Source organism: Gouania willdenowi, chromosome 1 (assembly GCF_900634775.1).
Source record: "Gouania willdenowi chromosome 1, fGouWil2.1, whole genome shotgun sequence".
Taxonomy (NCBI): Eukaryota; Metazoa; Chordata; class Actinopteri; order Blenniiformes; family Gobiesocidae; genus Gouania; species Gouania willdenowi.
The window spans coordinates 6,382,377-6,405,213 of NC_041044.1; the positions used below are offsets into that span (position 1 = coordinate 6,382,377).

Consider the following 22,837-nt stretch of genomic DNA (forward strand, 5'->3'; position numbering starts at 1 on the left):
GAGTGTGTGTGTGGAGCAAATATCTCCCTGACACGGTGCCAGTTTGACCTGAAACTCGCTTGACGGGTTCCAAATACCCCGAGTGCGTTTATCTGTTATTTTGGAGTAATTTGGTCATTTCAAAATGTTTATTTTAATTTTATTTCACTTCTGGATGGCCCCGAAATGAAACCTATTCAACTTTTGCCCTCAGGGTGTGAGGGGGCGCTCGCGCACCATCTATATCTATTTCCTTACACGAGCAAGAGTCACGTGTGCACACAGCCAAGCGGACACGGACTGTAAACACGAGTGAGAGAGAAGAAGATCGTTTTATACCGGAGAGGAACGTCTGAGCAGCAGTGTTTGCACTGATAAACTAGCAAAGCTCTTAAGTCTCACTTATTGGGCCTGATGTTAGTCACTGATGTTCGTGTGTGTGAGCCACGGCAGACGTCACTTCCTCCTGTGCCATGCTATTGTTAGCTTCTCAAACACGGGAGCTCTCTGAATAGATGGTTTGAAACCGCCAGCCTCTGGTGAGTGTTCTGCAGACACGTTTCCCATTGTTTAAACCATATAACTGTTGTTCAATAACGCGCTGTTTCACTAGAGTCGATATTGACCTCAACCTGTTCAATTCTCCTTCTGGAAAACTGCGGATTCTGTGTCATGCCGTGCATGGAAGCTAAGCTCTGACCACTCGGTTCGAAGGTAAAAAAATATTTTTGTTTTTTTTTAAAAAGACAGCCAAATTGTACATAATACTTTCATTTACTTACTCACTCATGTAGTTTGGAGCTTTGCGTTTTGTTTTGCGCAGTTTTGTTGTTTTTCTGATTGGCGCTACAATGTCTATGGAGTTTGGTTATTAGCGTCTCAAACATTTCACACATATACATAACCCTAACCACATACACGGTATGTATTTATTTATAATAAAAATTTACTAAATGAGAAAAATACACAAAAAGACAACTGAAAGAATTAAAAATACGCATGACTCCAAAAAATAAACATTACAGAAAAAGGAGGAGATGGACGTAGACACACACAGTATTTATAATAAAAATATGCTGAATGTGTAAAATAAAACGAAAAACTAAACTACATTTATACAAAAAGTACACACAATTACAACAGAAATACATAAAAATATACAAAATTAAATATTTATACAAAAAATGACAACAGAATCACACTACAATGGCAACAAAAAACTATAATTACACAAAAACACAACAGAAAGATACACATAATGACTCCAAAAAACATACATTACAGAAAAATAAACCAAACAAAATAATATAATAGAATAAAAAAACAACACATTTATCATGTTCATGTCCCATAGAATTAAACCAGGGAAATCGCACACACTGTTTCATTTTGCACCCGCAAATAAACCCTTTATAACACTACAGAGTACAGCGTATGTACACCTCTTTGTACATCTGACCTTCAAACACATACTCATTTGGACATAATTAACTCTACTGAAGCTCCCACGTGAATGCATACTTCCGACGGGCACTGTACTAGTAATTGTAATTACGTAATTGATAATTAATTACAATTACGGCATCATTATAATTGTAATTTGAAAACTTTGTTGCTGATTTCAGATAATTGACTTTGTAATTGTAATTGTCTTGAAAATTCTAGAAAAATTGTGAATTAGAATTTAACACAAAACTGGGGAACCATGTTACAGTTCTTTGTACAGCTACACATATGGAGTTAACAATTACAAAAATATATTTCATATCAATCTTTTCCACCTTTTACCTTTAAAAAAGATTGAAATCGAGGGCTATACTGAAACAAAGAAGGCTCAGGCGCCCACATCAAAAATATTAAAACTTGATTAGGAAGCCTAATAAGCTAACCAATAGATTCGATGATAGATGTTTATTTTTAGTGCATTTTACAGCTGATTTAGGAGCCATTATTATAAGACATGCTAACAGAAAGCTAACACAAAAGGAAACTTTTATTATTTATTTCAGGCTCAGTGATCGTAACTGAATTGTAATTAAACATGGATAATTGAAAATGTAATTGTAACTGAAAAAAGTATTTGACCCCAATCCTGGTATGTAGTCCTGTAGACAGTTTTCATTACACTCTTTAGATTTTGTGTATTTCAGAGGGAAATGGAAATGCAGATAGAGTACTAGTAAACATTATTTTAAAGGGGACATATCATGGTTTTAAATCCTTCCTTTTTAGATATAAATCATACAGTTTTGGTCTATATAAAGCGGAACTGCAATGCTTGGGTCTGAATTCCTCATTATTATAGCTCCACCCCTTTTCTACCCCTTTTCTGATGTGCTTCTGAGAGCAACTCGTTTTGGTGCGGTCTCTTTAAATGCAAATGAGACACTCCATACCCCGCCCCCTCTCCAGGTTGCAGAGGTGACTCTCGGTTCAACTCCACCCTGCTCGGCCATTTTTGTAGTTTGATAGAAGAGATACGTCTATGTAGCGGAGCAGAAAATGTTTATTCACACGTTATTTACAAAATGTCAACAACGGAAGACTTGTCCATCCAGTCTTACATGTTCAAGCCAGAGTCGGACCCAGCGGAGTGAGATGAAAATGAAGATGATGTACCTGCAGTACCCTAACAAGTGAGCTAACGCTAGCGCCAAGCTGACGTCACAAAATGCATTTTAATACAGTCTTTTCACAAAAACGGCAAAATGAAATGACTAATAAAAACTTTAGACTTAAATTAAATCACGTAGGCCATATCATCAAGGATCTAAAACGAGCACACAGCGCTAACATATGAAGTCTGAAGATGGTGCAACTGCTAAGCAACTGCTAATTCTAACAAAACAATGACAGGGACGTCTTATCACACTTAGCGTTATTTACAGCTTCGTCGTCTCCAAAGATAGAAGGAATTGACCCCTCAATCAGACAAAGTCTTTCTGTAAATCCTTCTTTATACTGGCGGAGGTTGCAGAAGCAGTCATTCTTGAAGTGCTTCGCGCACACAAAAATGACCTTACCCACAGATGTGAGTACATTTCCCTGAAAAAATAAAACTCAACCAGGCACTTTGAAAAGGTTCTGATGCTGGGAGATGGTGTAATGAAGCGTGTGGGTTACTACGTCTCTCGTAACTTCGGCATCCTTGAGCTTGGACTACAAAATAAAAGCGAGAAATAATAAGTGTTGGGCCTGGAGTCGATGTCCTAATTTGGCAGTTCCACTGCAAATACTGTGACGTTATTGTTCAAAAAACGTAATAGAGAATCGAAAAATCAAAACAGATTGAAAAATGTGACCAAAACAGAATATAAAGATATCAACGGAGCACCTGAAGAGACTAATTTGAACTTTTCTGTACTTCTAAACACTCTAAATATACAACAAAATGCATTTGAGTGCTAAAAAAGTGGATTTAGCATGATATGTCCCCTTTAAATGAGTCGCAGATGAGAGGTTTCCAAACATGTACCGGTTGTAGAAACATAAATTATATTAATATTCTTGTTCTGTTGAGATGTTATAATCTTTTATAAAAAAAAAAAAAAAAGAAAGAAATCTGCCTGTCAATGCATTATTAACTGATGAATTTGTCAAAGTGAACAACTAAATGAGGGCAAAACGATTCTATGTTAATCGTGAGATTAATTAAATTTTACTTTCAGTTATTATATTTCTACATATTGTTACTACAGGACTTCAGGGTTGCTAGACACATCTCATAGGGTTGCTCGACACACCCTCAGTGATAGCACCAGGGGTCATTGCGGGTTTCAAATCCTTTAAATTCAGACCCCACACCAAGGCGACCTCAGGGCGAGCGATCGATTCCCGGCCTGTGTCCAATTAGCATTCGCCCACTCCCTGTCCCTGCTGATCCATAGCCATCATGGAGGCACTATTGATAGCTCATTTCCACCCCTGTGATGCCCTCGGGCTGTAGGCCCTGCAGGGTGACTTTCCTGCAAAGCCCCTTTCCCCTATAATGTGCAAGCAATATCAATGCAAACCCCCTGTCTACTCCACAAGATCTGCATTTGTCCATCTTCCTCTCACTGGCTTCCTCCGTCCTCTTCTTCCAGTGCAAAGTTAAATTACGTTCACACTGAATGCGTCTGAAGTGAATCAGACGACAAGATTACATTCAAAATGTAAATGTAAATGACGCAACATCAAGCGACCTCCCTTCAAGCGATGCGACTTGCGCGATTCCACCGACGAGATTGCACGATGAGTCGCTCAAAGTTGAAAAAATTTAACTTTTCAAGCGACTTCATGCAACATCTCTCCTGGCCGTCAGTGTGTGTAGAGCCGAGGCGGCACTGAGAGGGCTGTACACTTCTTTAACTTAATGGGGCCAAAATGAAAGCAGCATACTCCTTGAATAAGCCTTTTAAATCCCAAGTATATTTTGAGTGAACTCATCCTTTATTAACTCCGTAAGTAGATCAGTTAAACCGTAAGTACAAACGACGCTGTCTATGATAAGTGCTGTAAATGTACGGTCAGAGAAGAAGTGATCAGCCCTCTTGATGCAGCAGCCCTCTCAGTGCTGCTGCCGGCTCTGCAGCCTCAAACTATTCCTACTATTCCGTGGTCATCAAGTCACTGGAGCAATGAAGCGATGGAGTGACCAAAAAGTGCAACAATGTTCAAGCGACTCATCACGGGCGATTCAGAAATTGTTGTCACTTCAGTCCTGTTTGGTGTGATTGCACCAGTGTTGGGGTCAATTATTATAATTGGTAATTATTTACAATTATGGCGTAATTAGGGTCCGAAGGCCATACTGGGCGTATCGGTTTTGCTCTTCTTGGGTATTATTGGCCGTATCGTTTTTGCTCTTCTTGGGTATTATTATTAGGATTCCCAAAGTCTCACCAAAATTTGCACGCACCTCAGGCCTGCTGAATAACTAGATAATTTGGCACATTGAAAAAAAAATAGCCAAAAAAATGCGAGCACTATAAATGCCAAAAATGTGATAGAACCGCACGACCGGCAGGTTTGGCCGATTGATATGAAATTTGCCACATGTAATCTTGACCCTAAGATGAGCAAAAATTTACATTGTGACCATGCACAAAACCAAACAAGAAGTCAGCCATCTTTGGTCAAAAAATGGCATTATGCCCTGGAAATTTGCGCAAACTAGTCTAAGGGGTTCCATGTGATTTGCTTCAAACTCGGCCAGAACACTTAAAATTACACTGAAAATTAAAATTCATCGAAGGAATTTGTGTATCTCTAACGGTTTGGTCGTGTGCGTCTGGCGCCAGTGAGCACGCTATGTTGAATGAATCTTTTAAGATGGGAGCAGGTCGCTGATGAAGAAAAAACAGGTTGTGATCAGTGGGAGGGGCCTATAATGTCACAGGAAAGTCCTTCGCCACCGCATTCTAAATGCTGTATCTTGGCTATTTTTCAATGGATTAGCATCAAATTCATTGAGAGTGATTATTAACTGGTTTTCTCTTTATACTGGGTTTTAAACTAATACTACTGTGTAAATAGACCTAATTGGTTTTACTGGTTGTACTAGTTATACTGCAATATCATTGCTATTTCTACATTAATGCTAATGCTACATTAATGTTAATGCTTGGTTCATGCTAATGCAAGGTTATTGCTAGTGCTAGATTAATACTAATGTTAGCGCAATGCTAATGCTTGGTTAATGTTAATGCTAGGCTAATGCTAAGTTGTTGTTACTGTTAGGTTAATGCTAATGTTAAATTAATGCTAATATTGTTGTTAGGTTAATGTTATCGCAAGGGTAATATTAGGTCAATGCTAATGCCAGGTTATTGCTAATGCTAGGATTATGCTCATGTTAGCCCAATGCTATGCTAGGTTAATGTTAGGTTAATGCTAATGCTACATTAATGAAGTTTGGACTCTTCTCAACATGGTGAGGGAGGTCAACAACAGCATGAGAATGAGGGATATTCAGCTGGATGCTCAAAGGCTGCTTAGCGCTACATATCTCATGCCTCCAAACTTTAGGTGAATTACATTCAGAGGTGATATATCCTACTCAAGTACAAGTACATATGCATTTGAAAGTTGTCTGGTCATTTCATTTTTTGTAGTTTCACAATGTCCATTGATCTTTTAAAACAAAAAAATAATAATTTTCTCAGGAATGATTGGGTGTAAAAATGCAAAAAATGACTTTACTTCTTGTGTATTGTCGTCCCCATTGCAGTGTTGAACAATTATCTAATTCGGCAGGACAAAAGGGGTACTCACATTTAAAAGTTAAAGAAAGGTGCTACTTGAGCAAAAAATTTTGAGAAGCAGGGGTCACCAACACGGTGCCTGCGGGCCCCAGGTAGCCCACATGGACCATGTGAGGGGCCTTCAGGAGCTCTCGTCACCAATGAGCTCCATCCAAAATCTGATTTACTTTTTAGGATTCAAACTCACAAAGATAAATACAGATGTTATTAGTACTTGTTTGAATGAAATACAGCTGATAAGGTTTTTGTTTTAAATTAACCATTTTAAAATGTTTATTTTCACTGAAATATTGGGAGAAATGTTTTTTAAGTGTTGCAGAGAATTATATTTCGTATTTATTTTTCATTTTTTTTAATTTATTTTTGCTGTTGTTTTTATTGGGTTTTTGTTTTTTGGGGAAAAAAGTGTTGCAGAAATTTGGTGTATGGTCAGTATATGTTATATATGATATATTTTCAAAAATGCAAGCTGAATTTTCATCAAAAATGACATAAATGTTCAATTTTACATGTTTTACGATTAGTTAAAAGTTGTTTTGTCGGTGGCTAGTGAAATAGGAACATAATGAAAATGAAACAATTGCATAAATTAGGAGAAATAAAGTGTTTCATGTTGAAACCTCAACATTTCCTACCTTTTCAAGTTGCTGCAAGCCTTCCTTATGATCTCACCCTCTGATTAAAGTGAAACCGTGAACGTTTAGTATTTAGGTAGTACTGTAGCTCTACAGACTATGAAGTAGCTATGCAGTGAACAAAACAAAAACAATAGAGATGATATTTGAGAACTTTGAGACACAGTCATGGTAGTGAAAATAATCCACTGTTGTGTCATGGAACTAGGGTTGGGGTCAATTAAATTTTTTAGTTACAATTACATTTTCAATTACCCATATTCAATCACATTTCATGTTCGATTGCAGTGACCAGCATTTTTTACAATTACATCTGAAATTACAATTCTTTTTTTTTAATCCATATAAAGTCATTTACAATTACGTTCTCAATTACTAAAGTTCAATTACAATTGATCACAATTACTTAGTCTGAAATAAATAACCTAATTAACGTTAACCTTCTGCTTGAGTTCTGTTAGCATCTCTTATGATAATGGCTCATAAACCAGTTGTAAAATACACTAATAACAAATATATATCATCTAATTTATTTCATATCTTTTGGTTACATTGTTAGTCTTCTTAATCAGTGAAAATATAGGTTTTGTGGGCATCTGAGCCTTTTTTTGTCAGTATACCCCTACATTTATATTGTTTTTTTTTTAAATGGTAAACTGTGGTAAAGCTTGACATGAAACATATTTTATTATTTGTTAACTACACATGTGTAGAACTGTAACATGGTTCCCCAGTTTGGCATTCAATTATGATTGACATTTTTTATAGAATTTTCATGGCAATTACAATTACAAAGTCAATTATCTAAAATCAATTACAATTTAATTACGATTATGACAGCAACAGATTTTTTTTAAATTACATTTATAATTGCATGTAACTGTTTTCAATTATAGCTAAATATATATGGTGGTATGCACTTAACTCAGTTTGAAATCATAAAATATTGCTTGAAAAAGTGGAATGTAATTGCATTATAATTACATGTGCTTTGTGTGTTCAGCTATGAACAGTGGACCTGACACTGAATTGCTCCAGACGGTCCTGTTCTCTCCTGATCAGCTTATCCTAAAGTGGACCCAGGTCCATGACATTGGTGCAGGTCTGCAGAACATGGGGAACACCTGCTATCTCAACTCACTTCTGCAATGCCTCACCTACACGCCTCCATTGGCAAACTACTGTATATGCTGACTGAGGAGCACTCCATGACATGTAATTTTATGATTTACTCATCTGTTTTGACTCTTTTTATTAACTTCTACACCATTGTTGATCAGTTTTGGTGTATCTGTGCACTCCTTATCAGTGTCATTCCTCTAATGCTCATCTTTTATTTTTGTAGGTCGTCAAAAGCCATCGTTCTGTATGATGTGCACCATGCAAAACCACATCCTACAGGTTTTTGACAATTCTAGGAAACTCATCAAGCCTATTGGTGTGTTCAAGGAGCTCAAAGGTAAGTGACTCCAGCAAAGCTGGAATACTGAAGCTTTTGCAGGTATAGTTTTTACTAAGACGACATCAAACTCAACTTTTCTTTTGTTTAGCTTTACTAAGATTTTTTATTTTTTTTTATTTTTCAATTACAGTGATTGCAAAAAACTTCCAGTATGGAAAACAGGAGGATGCCCATGAATTTCTGCGATACACAGCTGAAGCTATGCAACAGTCCTGCATACCTGGAACCACGTAAATTTCATTCACCTGTCCACATAGAGCTGGGACATAACAAGGTTTAAGATTACAGTTGAGTCACATAAAGTCATTACTTTGGAAAGTCAATAAAAATAAAAGTCTGCCATCGTGGCAACAAAAGAACATAGATTCTACTTTAAGGGTGTGTTTGTGTATGTATACGTTTATTTTATCTACCATGGTTTTCAGTTTGTCTGTACGTCCTCCTTTTCTCACTTGCACTATAACGGTTAACATTTTAGGAGACTGTTTTCAATTATCCATGTTCAAATACAATTCAATAAAGATGACTGATACTATCATTTTTTTCAATTCCAATAGAATTACATTAATTTTTCATCCTCAGAAAGTCAATTACAATTACGTTCTCAATTACTAATGTTCACTTACAATTACTCACAAAACCTGAAATAAAAAACCTAAAAAAGTGAACCTCCGCTTGTGTTAGCATTGTGTTAGCATCTTTTATGATAACAGGTTGTAAATCAGATGTAAAATACACTAAAAACAAACATCTATCAGCTAATTTCTGTCCTATCTATTAATGACCTTGTTAGGCTTCCTAATCAATAAAAATATAGGTTTTAATACTTTTTTTAATTGGTAAAATGTGGGAAAGCTTGAAATTAAACAACTTTTAATAATTGTTAACTGCATTTGTGTAAAACTACATAGAACTGTAACATGGTTTGCCAGTTTTGCGCTAAATTATATTGATCATTTTTTATTGAATTTTCATGACAATTACAATTACAAAGTCAATTATCTAAACTCAATTACAATTTAATTATGACAGCAACAGTTCTTTAAAAACTAGAATTGCAATAATTATGCCATATTTGTAATTAATTATCAATTACGCCATAACAATTATAATTGACCTCAACGTTTGTGTCAAGTCACATGTAGTTAATTGTTATTTGACACCATGTTTTGTGCTTCTGATAGACTGGACAGGAAAACGCAGGCAACCACTTTCATCCACCAAGTATTTGGCGGCAAATTGCGCTCAGAGGTACAATATTTGTTACTTTTTTATACTCCAACATATTGTTTGTGTTCTCATAGCTTGACTCAACTACATACATGGCATTAATTGATTTTTTTTTTCCTTTTTCAGTGAAATGTTTAAACTCCAATGCAGTTTCAGAAACATTTGATCCATTTCTGGATATAATTCTGGAAGTTCAGGTAATTTGTTTGATTTTATCTGATTAACATTTAAAGATTTGTTCATCAGAACATGAATAGTTAAAAAGTGTTGTTTTTTCTTCCCATGCAGAAAGCTTCCCGTGTGTCCGAGGCTTTGGAGCAGTTTGTTAAGCCAGAACAGCTGGGTGGTAAAAATGCTAACAAGTGCTCAAAGTCAGTGAATGATTCTTTACCAAAAGTCTGCTTTTTTTTCTTATATTCACAGTAGTTTTCCAGCAAACTAATGAAACAATTATTTCCTTCCATTAGATGTGAACAGATGGTCACTGCCACAAAGAAATTCACAATTCACTGGAACGTCAACGTGCTCGCGCTTTCTCTCAAGAGATATGATGATTTTGCTGGAGGAAAGATCACAAAGGTATCCTCACTATGTGCAAATAGAAGATTATCTAATGTATTCTGTTGGTTTTTGACTGCTTTTAATTCCTGTTTTATTTGTTAATCAGTATGTGCGATACTCGGAGTACTTGGACCTACGTCCCTTCATGTCACAGACTAAAGGAGAGCCTAAGATCTATAGCCTGTACGCCGTACTGGTTCACTCTGGAAGGAACGGTCGTTCGGGACACTACTTGTGCTATGTTAAGGTACTGGCAGTGCTTTTTACCTGCTAACCCAATGTTTCTCAAATGGGGGTATGCAATGGCACTACAGGGGGTACTTGAGAAAGAGAGAGTTGAAAATTAACAAATGAAATCATTATTTTTAGTTAAAAATGATAATCACACTAAATAGGCAGTGGCTATCCGTACGGTTGCCGTATCAATATACCGACATTCTATCCGTACGCAGCACCCTTTTTTGGTCAGTTTTGGTTGCGTGACTAAGACTAAACCTTACCCTAAACCTAACCCTAAAAACAGTTGCGATAATGGGTTATAACCTGACCCTAAACCTAAACCTAACCCTAACCCTAAGATGCTACCGAGTTGTACTTTGGTAACCGCACCAATAGCACCGGGGGTTGTCCGTATGGCAACCGTACAAATAGACACTTTCTACTAAATATTACCAGCAACTCATAAAACGACAACCAAAAACACACAAATTAAGAGAAAAAAATATAGTGAATTATAACAAAATACACAAAATGGCACCAAAAACACATGCACTAATAGAGAAAAATACTTAATATTACCAGCAACACACAAAACGACAACAAAGACACGCTAAATGCGAGAAACACACAAAATCACTAGAAAATACACACAGAAAAAAGAGATAAACATACAAAATGACATAAGAAGTGACAAAAACGATCTAAATAATACCAACAACACACAAAAACAACAACAAAAACACACATAGTAAGAGTCAAATGCATTCAATAATACACCCAGAAGTTATTGACGGCAATAGCTGCTGTGTTGAAAGCTGCACATTTTTTCGCGGTGCGTGTGTGTGAGAACCAACGGAGGAGATGAGAGTCTCAGGTAAGAGAGTCTGTCTCTCTCACACACGCACGCATGCACACACACACACACACACACACACACCGATCAGGTGGGCTTCACTATCAATCACCGTCTACGTGACATGCGTGCAGGTATGTGAGTGTTGAGTGAATAACGGACCACCATTTAGTCTAGTTACAGTCTGTGTCACGACACCCGTCCATAGGGTGGTATTGACTGTAGTGTTACGCTCTGAGTCAGATCTAAGTGTTTACATGTTACATAGTGAAGGTCACCTGATTACTGCAGCGTCTCTCACGACACACCTGCCACTACATCTAACTACTGACAATAGAGAAGTTTAGTAAAAGTTAGGCAGGTACACGTGGATGGACTGGTGCGCATGAATTTAGAATGGATTCACCCCCCCCAAACACACACCAAACAACAAAAATATGAAAATGAATCAAAATACACAAAACTAAATATTTAAACAAAAAATACACAAAATACAACAGAAATGCAAAAAACTACACTAAAAAAAGATACAAAATGACTCCAGAATCACACTACAAATGCAACAAAAAACAATAATTATACAAAAAAATGCACAAATGATGTAAAACAAAAAACGAAACAATATTTATACAGGGAGTACAGAAAACAACAACAGAAATGCACAAAAATAAACAAAAGGCTCCAAAAACACACAAAATGACTCCAAAAAACATATATTACAGAAAAATACACCAAACAACAACAAAAATATGAAAATGACTCAATATACACAAAAATAAATATTTATACTAAAATGACAACAGAAATGCACAAAACTACATAAAAAAAATACACAAAATGACTCCAGAATAACACTACAACGGCAACAACAAACAATAATTAAAACAAAAAATGTAAAAATGAGTAAAAAAACCAACACATTCATCATGCGCATGTCTCATAGAATTAAACCAGGGAAATTGCACACATTATTTTACTTTGCAAATATACCCCTTAATAATGCTACACAGTATATTATTATGCCCGTAATTGACAACTCTCCTTAAGCGCCCACTATATGAATGCATACTTCCGACGGGCACTGTACTAGTCTATACTATAATTCAGGGGAAGTCTGTGGGCATGTGTGTGTGTGTGGAGCAATTATCTCCCCGACGCGGTGCCAGTTCGACCTGACACTCGGTCGACGGGTTCCAAATACCCCGAGTGTGTGTATCTGTTATTTTGAAGTAAGTTGGTCTTTTCAAAATGTTTATTTTAATTTTATTTCACTTCTGGACGGCCCCAAAATGAAACCTATTCAACTTTTGACCTTAAGGTGTGAGGGGGCGCTAGCGCACCATCTGTTGAGAGACAACTTCCGGCATCCATTTTGTAGGTGAAACAGATGAACTGTGAATCAACTGCTATTCATCCACGTTCCAAATACCCCGAGTGTGTGCATCTGTTATTTTGGAGTAATTTTGTGACCCAAAACGGTCAAAACATTAATTTTATAATTACGGCTCCCTCGGTAAGAGCGCGCCACTTCCGGTTCCGGGTTCATGATGTCACCGTGTCGCAGTTGTTTGGGTTATAAAAAAAAAAAGGTAGATATTAAAAAGGTTTTTGTACCGCTAAAAGTCATTTAAGTTCACATTTCATAGTTATTTAATATTATTTCCATGATTCCAAACTTACTTTGAATCACAGGTCACAGACTTCACTTCCTCCTTTGTCTCCATGAGTGTGGGCGGTGCCTGTGCTGATGGTCGTTACCTTATCGCAAACATTCTGCTTCTTCAGACAGAGGAATGTAACGTTTTTGTGAGCAGATGGGTCCACTATGATTATTGTTTGTTCTGCGCAACGGTGAGTGTTTCTTCTCATATTCTACTATGTGCTAAGAAAGATGCTAGCAGCTGCAATGTAAACAAACACACACACGGCTGATGCACGTGCGTGCGTGCATTACATCGGTATGTACATGGTGAACTCACACAGAGCCGTTGAGAGAGATTTGCTACTTTGGTGTTGCAAAACGTTTATTTTTTGTGGTACTTTTGGGTCTCACACACACACACACACACACACACACACACACACACACACACACACACACACACACACACACACACACACACACACTATTATATTATTGTTAATGCTATTCTTATATTATTCTTTTTTTGTATTTTTCTTTTCTTATAGTTACTGGTATTCTCATTGTATATTATTTTGTTATTGTTATTGTATAATTTTACTATTGTATTGAAGTTATTGCTATTCTTATAATTACAACCATATTCTTTTTCATTATTAATATATATTTTTTATTATAGTTACTGGTGTTCTCATTGTATTATTAGCATTGCTATATTATCATTATATTACCTTATAATTATTTAATATTGTTTATTATTAATGTTGTTTTTAGTACACTATTATTTTGTTATTGCAATTATTACCATTAATATCATACAACATTACTTTTATTACTATTACTACTTTCACTATTAATATTATATCCCTATCAACATATTTATTATTATCAGGGCTCTACACAAACTTATGGTGGCACTGGTGTGACAAACTTTCTCTGTTAGTCGAAGGGTTGTACAGCATAGGCATACATGCTGATGAATAGTTGACTTAACTGGCTATCGTAGTTACCGTGTCTCTCTTAACAACCTGCAATGGTTTATGTGCAAGAAGCGCACGCGCATGTGTGATAGATAATGCACGGAGATGGCTGGCGCGCGCGCACACACACATACAGTATTTATAATAAAAATATACTAAATGAGTAAAATAAAACTAAAAACTAAACAATATTTATACAAAAAGTACACAAAATGACAACAGAAATGCATAAAAATATACAAAAAGGCTCCAAAAACACACAAAATTACTCCAAAATATATACATTACAGAAAAATACATCAAACAACAACAAACATGAAAATGACTCAAAATACACAAAACTAAATATTTATACAAAAATACACAAAATAACAACAGAAATGCACAAAACTACACTAAAAAAGATACAAAAATACACAAAAAGATTCCAGAATCACACTGCAAAGGCAACATAAAACTTTTATACAAAAAATGCACAAAAACACAACAGAAAGATACAAAAATACGCAATTATACCCCTTATGCTCCCACATGAATGCATACTTCCGACGGGCACTGTACTAGTAATAATAATAATGGCAAGGCAAGGCAAATTTATTTGTATAGCGCATTTCATACTCAAGGCAACTCAATGCGCTTTACATGATAAAACATTCAATTGTTTAAAATCAATAAGAACATTTAAAATCATCAGTAAAATCAATTAAAATCATCAGTAAAATCATCATTACATCAACAACATGACAAAAAATCTCTCTCTCAATCATATGCAGTAGAGAAAAAAAGTGCCTTTAACTTTGATTTAAAAATGTTCACATTGGATGCTGACTTCAGCTCTGCTTGCAGTTTGTTCCACTTCTTTGCAGCATAACAACTAAAAGCAGCATCACCATGTTTACTGTGAGCTCTGGGCTCCACTATCTGATCTGTGTCCATAGATCTGAGAGACCTGCTGGGTTCATACCTGACTAACATGTCACTGATGTATTCTGGACCAAACCATTCACAGATTGATACACCAGCAGCAGAACTTTAAAGTCTATTCTGAGGCTGACTGGGAGCCAGTGTAAAGACTTTAAAACTGGAGTAATGTGTTCTGACCTCATTGTTCTGGTTAAGACCCGAGCTGCAGCGTTCTGAACCAGCTGTAGCTGTTTGATGCTCTTTTGGGGGATTCCTGTCAGAAGATCATTACAATAGTCCAGTCTGCTGGATATAAAAGCATGGACCAGTTTCTCCTGATCTTTCTGAGCCATTAAACCTTTCACTCTGGAGATGTTCTTTAGGTGGTAGAAGGTTGTTTTTGTGATAGATTTGATCTGACTGCTGAATGTAAGATCTGAGTCAATCAGAACACCAAGGTTTTTGACTTGGTCTTTAGCTTTTAAAGATCGAGACTCAAGATAATTGCTGATAGCAGTCCTCTTTTCCTTGTTACCAAAGACAATCACCTCCATCTTGTCATAGTTTAGTTGAAGGAAGTTTTCACTCATCCAGCAGTTTATTTTTTCTAAACAGTCACACAACACCTCAATGGGACCATGGTCATCTGGATTCAGTGATAGATATAGTTGTGTGTCATCTGCGTAGCTCTGATAATCAACCTTACAGTTCTGTAAAATTTGTCCTAAAGGAAGCACGTAAAGGCTAAACAGAAGAGGTCCAAGAACAGATCCCTGAGGAACCCCTCAGGACATTGGTAATCTGTCAGATTCAAAGTTTCCAATGCTTACAAAATAGTTTCGCTCCTCCAAGTATGACTTAAACCATTGCATTACTTTTCCATTTAGTCCAACCCATGTTTGCAATCTGTGCAACAAAATTGTATGATCTACAGTAGCAAATGCAGCACTTAGATCCAACAGAATGAGAACAGACACTTTTCCTGAATCAGTGTTTAACCTTATGTCATTGATCACTTTGATAAGAGCAGTTTCAGTGCTGTGATGAGAACGAAAACCTGACTGAAATTTATCAAATATTTTGTTGAATGTTAAGAATTGACTCAGTTGGTTGAAGACCACCTTCTCAATGATCTTGGCCATGAATGGAAGGTTGCTGATTGGTCTATAGTTAGCCAGTATAGAGGCATCCAGTGTTCTCTTTTTTAACAGAGGTTTCACAGCAGCTACTTTCAGGGATTTTGGTACGGTGCCTGATTGGAATGAGCAGTTAATTATCTGACACAAATCAGTGACAATTCACTTTACAACAGTTTTAAAGAAGTTTGAGGGTATTGTGTCAAGGCCACACGTTGATGGATTCAGCTGCTGAACAGTTTCCTCTATTGTTTTTGGGTTCACTGTAATAAAACATTGTAGTTGACTCATCCCTCAGTGGTTGAAGCTGTTCAAGCTTTTTGTGATTTTGCTGGTTTGTTCTGATGTTTGACCTTATTGATTGTATTTTTTCATTGAAATATACAGCAAATTCATTGCATTTTCCAGCTGACAGTAATTCAGGGGCTATCTGATCTGGTGGGGTTGTGAGCTTTTCAATTACAGAAAACAACGTGCGAGAGTTGTTGACATTTTTGGCAATCATTTCAGAAAAGTATTGCTGCCTTGCTTTGAACAAGCCATCATTGAATTTTCGCAGACTTATTTTGTATAGTTCTAGATGAATTTGGAGTTTTGTTGATCTCCATTTACGCTCAGCTCTTCTACAGTCAGATTTCAAATTCTGCATTATCTCAGTCCTCCTCCAAGGTGTTTTCTGTGTGTTTGGTTTTCTCTTAGTTTTGATTGGAGCCACCACATCTATGACATTACAGACTTTTCTATGATACTCATCCAGAAGATCATCAACTGTCTCAGCACTCAATGTTGGTGTCATTGCTATGGCTTCCATAAATGGTGCACTTGTGTTCTCATTTATGTACCTTTTCTTTAAACACACATAACTAGGGGGAACAGATGTTACAGTCTCTAAGTCAAAAAAGACACAGAAATGATCAGATAGAGCTAAGTCTCTTACATCAACAGCAGAGATGTCAACACCTTTAGAGATAACCAGATCCAAAGTGTGACCTTGAGTGTGTGTCGGACCAGTCACATGTTGTGTAAGACCAAAAGTGTCCATTAAAGCATACAGTTCTTTGGCAGTATTGTCCATGTTATTGTCTACATGAATATTTAAGTCACCTGTTATTATTAAAAAGTTGTATTCAGTGCATACAACTGACAGCAGTTCAGCAAACTCATCCATGAATTCTCCAGAATATTTTGGGGGTCTATAAACGACTAAAAACAGAACTCTTGAATCACCCTTCAGTAAGAGTGACATATATTCAAAGGAGATAAAATCCCCAAATATTATTTCTTTGCACTGAAATATTGATTTAAAAATGGCAGCAACTCCACCACCTTTCCTGCAAGTACGACACTTATTGAAATAAATAAAGTCTTCTGCACTTTCATTGAGAATAGTATTACTGATACCATCATTCAACCATGTTTCATTAAGAAATAAAAAGTCCAAGTGATGTGTCAAAATAAAATCATTAATTATTAGTGACTTGTTAACAAGAGATCTAACATTAAGAAGAGCTAATTTTAAAAACTTTACTGGAGACACTGGTGGACTTTTTGGATGACATGTTATAGGAGTCAAATTTTTTATCTCTATAAAGCTTTTTGCTTTTCTTTAATTTCACAATTTTACCTGTGTTACCTGTCACCACAGGAATTAAAGAAGCTGTATTACCTCCATAAGGCCCTGACTTTTTCTGGTTGTTCCTAAAAATAGAGCTATTGCAGTCCGGACCCAGCACACATCAGACCTGTGTCGCTCTAAGATGAACACAGCTGGCCTGAGGAGAAGAGTGATCCTGGGCCTGGTATCGTCGAGGAGGGATGGGTGGTGCAGATTGGTTCTTTAGAGGAGATAAGATGGGACCATGGTGGGGTAAAGGGTGGGGTGTCAGTCTTGTGCCAGCCAGAACCAGCTCGTTCATCTGGGTAGTTAAATCCAAGAAGGCAGGGGTAGGAGAGAAGCTGGATGAGGTGGAAGTAGGTGAATTTTGGGGTGAAGCAGGTGGGTCCTGAGAAGTGGGGGTTGGGTTGACCTCTTCATTTTGGCGATTTTTATTTCTTGCTGGAAGCTCATCGACTCCATGTTCTTTCCTTGTTGTTTTGTTCTCCGATGGTACATGTTGTCCTCTGTCTTTATCAGAACTGATAGCAGTGTGACTGGTGAAGTAAAACAAGTTGGATGTGAAGAGTTTTACTCCAGCCTTGTTTAGACACAAAAAATAGGAAAATTTTCTATAAAATTTAGTGAAAGGGCAGCACAAGCCAAAGACAGAAATTTATTCAAAGAGTAAATCCTTGAGAATTTCAGATCTCCTTTGCGGACTGGAGGTATCGGGCCACTGATGAACACTTTAGGCTGTAAACAGCTCACAGTTTTTAGCAGATGGGTGAAATCCTGCTTTAACACCTCAGACTCCTCCTTGGCTAAATCATTTAACCCAAAATGAATCACAACATTTTTCAAATGTGGGTAATCTGCAACGATATGCAAGATTTTGTCAGCCAAGTTTGATACTGTGTCATTAGGTAAGCAGATAACTTTCACGTTGCTGCTAAACATCTTCTGAGCATCTTTAACAGGAACTTCATTAGAGCCAGATCCTAGGTCATTCAGCAGTGGGGCGAATCGATTACCCAGTTCTACATGAAACTGGGTTTGTGACTTGGTGATACTCCTGCCTTTAGCAGATGTCCACTTTTGTGCCTGGGCAGACAAGGGAGTTGATGTTGAGGCTGCAGTCTGCGAAGCCAGTGCAGGCCAGTCCGTCTCATTATTGATATCAGGGCGCTTTGCTCGGCCCGTTAGCCTTTGAAGTGGATATGACTTTTTCTTAGGCTTAGCTCCCTGGGTATTCCAGGGAGGACTCGCACCTGTTGGCTTATCAACGGGAACAGGATCCTCCCTAGTCCTGATAGCTTTGTTAGCACGGGCTGGTAGCGAGTTAGCTTTATCCACTCCGCTGTTTTGAGACAGCGGCACAGTCGTATCATTATCATATCCACAGTGCCTATTAACCTCAATGTTTACTTGTATTCCTCGCACTGTAGTCTCCAGTTCAGTAATCTTTTGGAGAAGACTGCTGTATTCTGTTGTGGAAAGAGCCATTTTTTGCTAGTTAGCTTGCTACTTGTAGCTAGCTAGCTTGCTACTTAGCTTTCCAGTTGAGCCAGCAAATAAAAAAGCAGTAGATGATTACCTCAGAGCCAGAGTCAGATGGTAAATGATAGAGTTTGATGTTGAGGTATCGTATCATTTCTCAGAAGAAAAAGTTCATGTTTAGTAAATAAATTCCTCTGTGAGCTCCGCTCTGCTCTTTTGCTGCTGTCAGCTCAGCTGCCGGAAGTTAAAGGGTCCACAACCCGGCTCCACTATGATTGTTTCTTTCTGCGCAAGGGTGAGTTTTACTTATATTATTCTGTGTGCTAAGAAAGATGCTAGCAGCTACAATGTAAACACACACACACACACACACACACGGCTGATGCACGTTCGTGCACTACAGCGGGATGAAAATTCTGAACTCACACAGAACCGTTTAGAGAGTTGGTGTTGCAAAACGTTTATATTTGGTACTTCTGTGTTTCTCTTAACAACCTGCGACGGATTATGTGCAAGATGCGCACGAGAGATAACGCACGGAGGAGATTGATGGAGAGACACACACACACAGTATTTATATTAAAAATAAACTAAATGAGTAAAGTAAAACAAAAAATAAACAATATTTATACAAAAAATACACCAAATGACTCCAGAATCACACTACAATGGCAACAAAAAACAATAATTATACAAAAAAATGCACAAAAAGACAACTGAAAGATTAAAAAAACACAATGACATTAAACCAGGAAAATTGCACCCACATTTTGCACCTGCAAATATACCCCTTATCCTCCCACATGAATGCGTACTTCTGACGGGCACTGTACTTGTAGAAATAAATCCATTGAGGCTCTAAATACTGTTTCATTCCACTTGTTTACCAGATGATCATTACGTTCTGTGCTGAAAAGTGTGTCAGACTTGGGCTTACAAATACGTTTTCAATTACACATGTTCAATTACAATTCAATGATGATTTTTCCAATTACAACGAAATTACAATTAATTTTTATCCTCAGAAAGTCAATTACAATTACACCATCTCTGTATTTAATATTCAGTTACTAAAGTTTAATTACAATGAATTTCTGAGCCTGAAATAGATAACCCAATGCAAGTGAACCTCTCTCTTGTGTTAGCCTTCTGTTAGCATCTCTCATGATAAAGGCTCCTTAATCAGCTGTAAAATACACTAAAAACAAATATCTATCAGTTAATGTATTTCTTAGCTATTGGTTTCCTTGTTAGACTTCCTAATCAATCAAATTATAGGTTTTTAAGTTTTTGGTGTGGGCGTCTGAGCCTTTTTTGTGTCAGTATAGCCCTCAATTTCATTTTTTTTTAAATGGTAAAATGTGGAAAAACTTGATATGAAACATATTTTGATAATTGTTAAGTACATATGTCTAGAATTGTACATAGAACTGTTAACATGGTTTCACAGTTTTGCATTAAATTACAATTGACAATCTTTCTGGAATTTTCATGGCAATTACAGTTCCAAAGTTAATTACTTAAACTGAATTACAAGATATAATTAGGCCATAATTGTATTTAATTATGAATTACGTGATTACAATTATAATTGACCTCAACCCTGGCTTGTGTAAATGTCATTTGAGAGCTATAGCTGATTGTGTGTGTGTTTTAGAGGCCAGTGACGGTCAGTGGTATGAGATGAATGACTCTTCAGTGTCTATAAGTGACATCAGTGCTGTCCTCCACCATCAGGCCTATGTTCTGTTCTACATCAAGTAAGTAAATTATCAATCTATTTTTTCCTGCTCAATTTAGTAGTTTTGTTGAGGAAAAAAAGTCCTGTAAAACGATTAATTAGGGACTATTCTTTCCAGGAAAAAGAAGTGCGTTTTAATCAAGGTGACCATGTTTGTTCACAGGTCCGATGATGTTAAAAAAGCAGGGGATTACAGCCACAAGAACCATAACCCTTTGATCTGGGGTCAGGCGTCCCCACGCATCAACAACATGGGCTTCATTGGTGCTCAGCTGCCTCCACACATGACCAAGGTACTGTCAACTCTGCCACCCCAGTATTAAAATGGCACTTAAAATGAAAATGAGTGTTTGGCGAGTTCTTTAGAGAACTCGCCAAACATCAGATGTTGCCTCAGAAACTGGTTTTGTACCAAGTCAACTTTACCATAGTAACGGCACATCTTGCTGCAATGGACGTTGCCACATTGGAGGACATGGAGCAACAAACCAGCAGAATTCTGGAAATGTGGACAAGGGCTGTTTTTCCAAGGGTCACCTGAAGAGGGGCAAAGACTCAGGAAATTATTTTGTCATTTCTCACAAAACTGGGAAAAGAAAATCAGAAACGTGTCATAAGGCCAATAGAATGAACAAACGGCGGAAATATGAAGTTTCAAAACAAAACCAAAACGGACGTGATCATGGACACAACGCTAATGACAAGGTATAGGCACACGAGTACTGCACTGCACTGGGTCACTTGTTTGTAATGAAGTTTAACCATCATTAATTGTGATTTATTTTTTATTTTTTTAGATTTCAAATAGTGATCACAATCGTTGGGCGACAGCAGGAACTCCAGCTTCAAACAGAGTCGGCCATGATCCCTGTCAACAACCGTAAGTCATGTTACACTTGGCATCAGGGTTGGGGTCAATCATAATTGTAATCATGGATTTGATAATTAATTACAATTATGACATTTATAATTGTATTTGTTGCTGTTGTAATTGAAGTCAATTTGTAATTGAGTTCAGATAATTTACTTTTTATTTGGAATTGTCATGGAAATTCTAAAAAAAACTGTCCTAGGCCTAAAAATTGAAAAAAAAAATTTTTTTTTTTTCTTTTCTTTCCATTTTAATGCTTTAATATAGCCTTATCTGAGCTAGATAAGGCATAAAAATGGAAACATTTTGGATCTTTTTTCTGAGATAAGGCTATCAAAAGAACTTAAAAACTAAAATATGATGGGCACACTTAAACTTGGGTGAAAATCCAATAAGGCTTGAAAAATTAGAAAAAACACCCAAATTTCCCGAGCCAAGGTAAAAGAAAGACAGATATCTGAGATAAGACTATCGTAAGGCATACAAATGTTTAACAAGGTTTAGTAGTTTAGTAATTGAGAATGTAATTGGAATTGACTTTCAGGGGAAAAAATAATACTGGTAATTGTAATTTGTTTGTAATTGGAAAGAAAATGCAAGTTATTGTAATTGTAATTGAAATGTAATTGAACATGTATAATTAAAAACTTAATTGTAATTGAAAAATGTAATTGACCCCAACCCTGCTTGCTTAATATGATTTTGGAAATGTTGTTCTTTAATTCAATCAATCAATCAATCAATCAATCTTTATTTGTATAGCGCCAAATCATAACCAATGGTATCTCAAGGCACTTTACAGTAGAGCAGTCTTAAGGACGGACTCTTCATTTTATGGATACACACATATGCATATATACGTATATACACATACATATGTATCCCACACCCAACATGAATTCATCATGGCGGCAAGGAAAACCTTCTGTTAAGCAGCAGGAACCTTGTGTGGATCCCATTCCTATGATGAACAGCCATCCACGTTATGCTGTGTTGGGTGTGTGCAGAGAAAAGGGTGGAGACAGAGCCGCTGAGTCTCTGTAACTCCACACTGAGGATCCCACGGACCTGCAAGACAAAAGCCAGAAGGAGTACAGGAGCAAACACACAAGGGAAGAAGCAGACATAGAGGGAGTGTTTGAAAGAGGAATGGGACCCTCTCCGGTCCCTCTCTAACCTAAATGACCTCTCTCCTAACGCCCTCTCCAACCTCTCTCCAACCGAGCATGCCAGACCCCCCCCCCCGGGCAGTCTATGCCTATTGCATCTTAATTATGAGCTATGAG

The 22,837-nt window shown here is 37.0% G+C and overlaps 1 pseudogene; it reads left to right on the plus strand.

Moving 5' to 3' along the window:
* Positions 1 to 636: 636 nt before the first annotated feature.
* The window catches only part of LOC114468525 (ubiquitin carboxyl-terminal hydrolase 42-like), a 32,823-nt pseudogene continuing 10,622 nt past the window's right edge, over positions 637 to 22,837 (plus strand).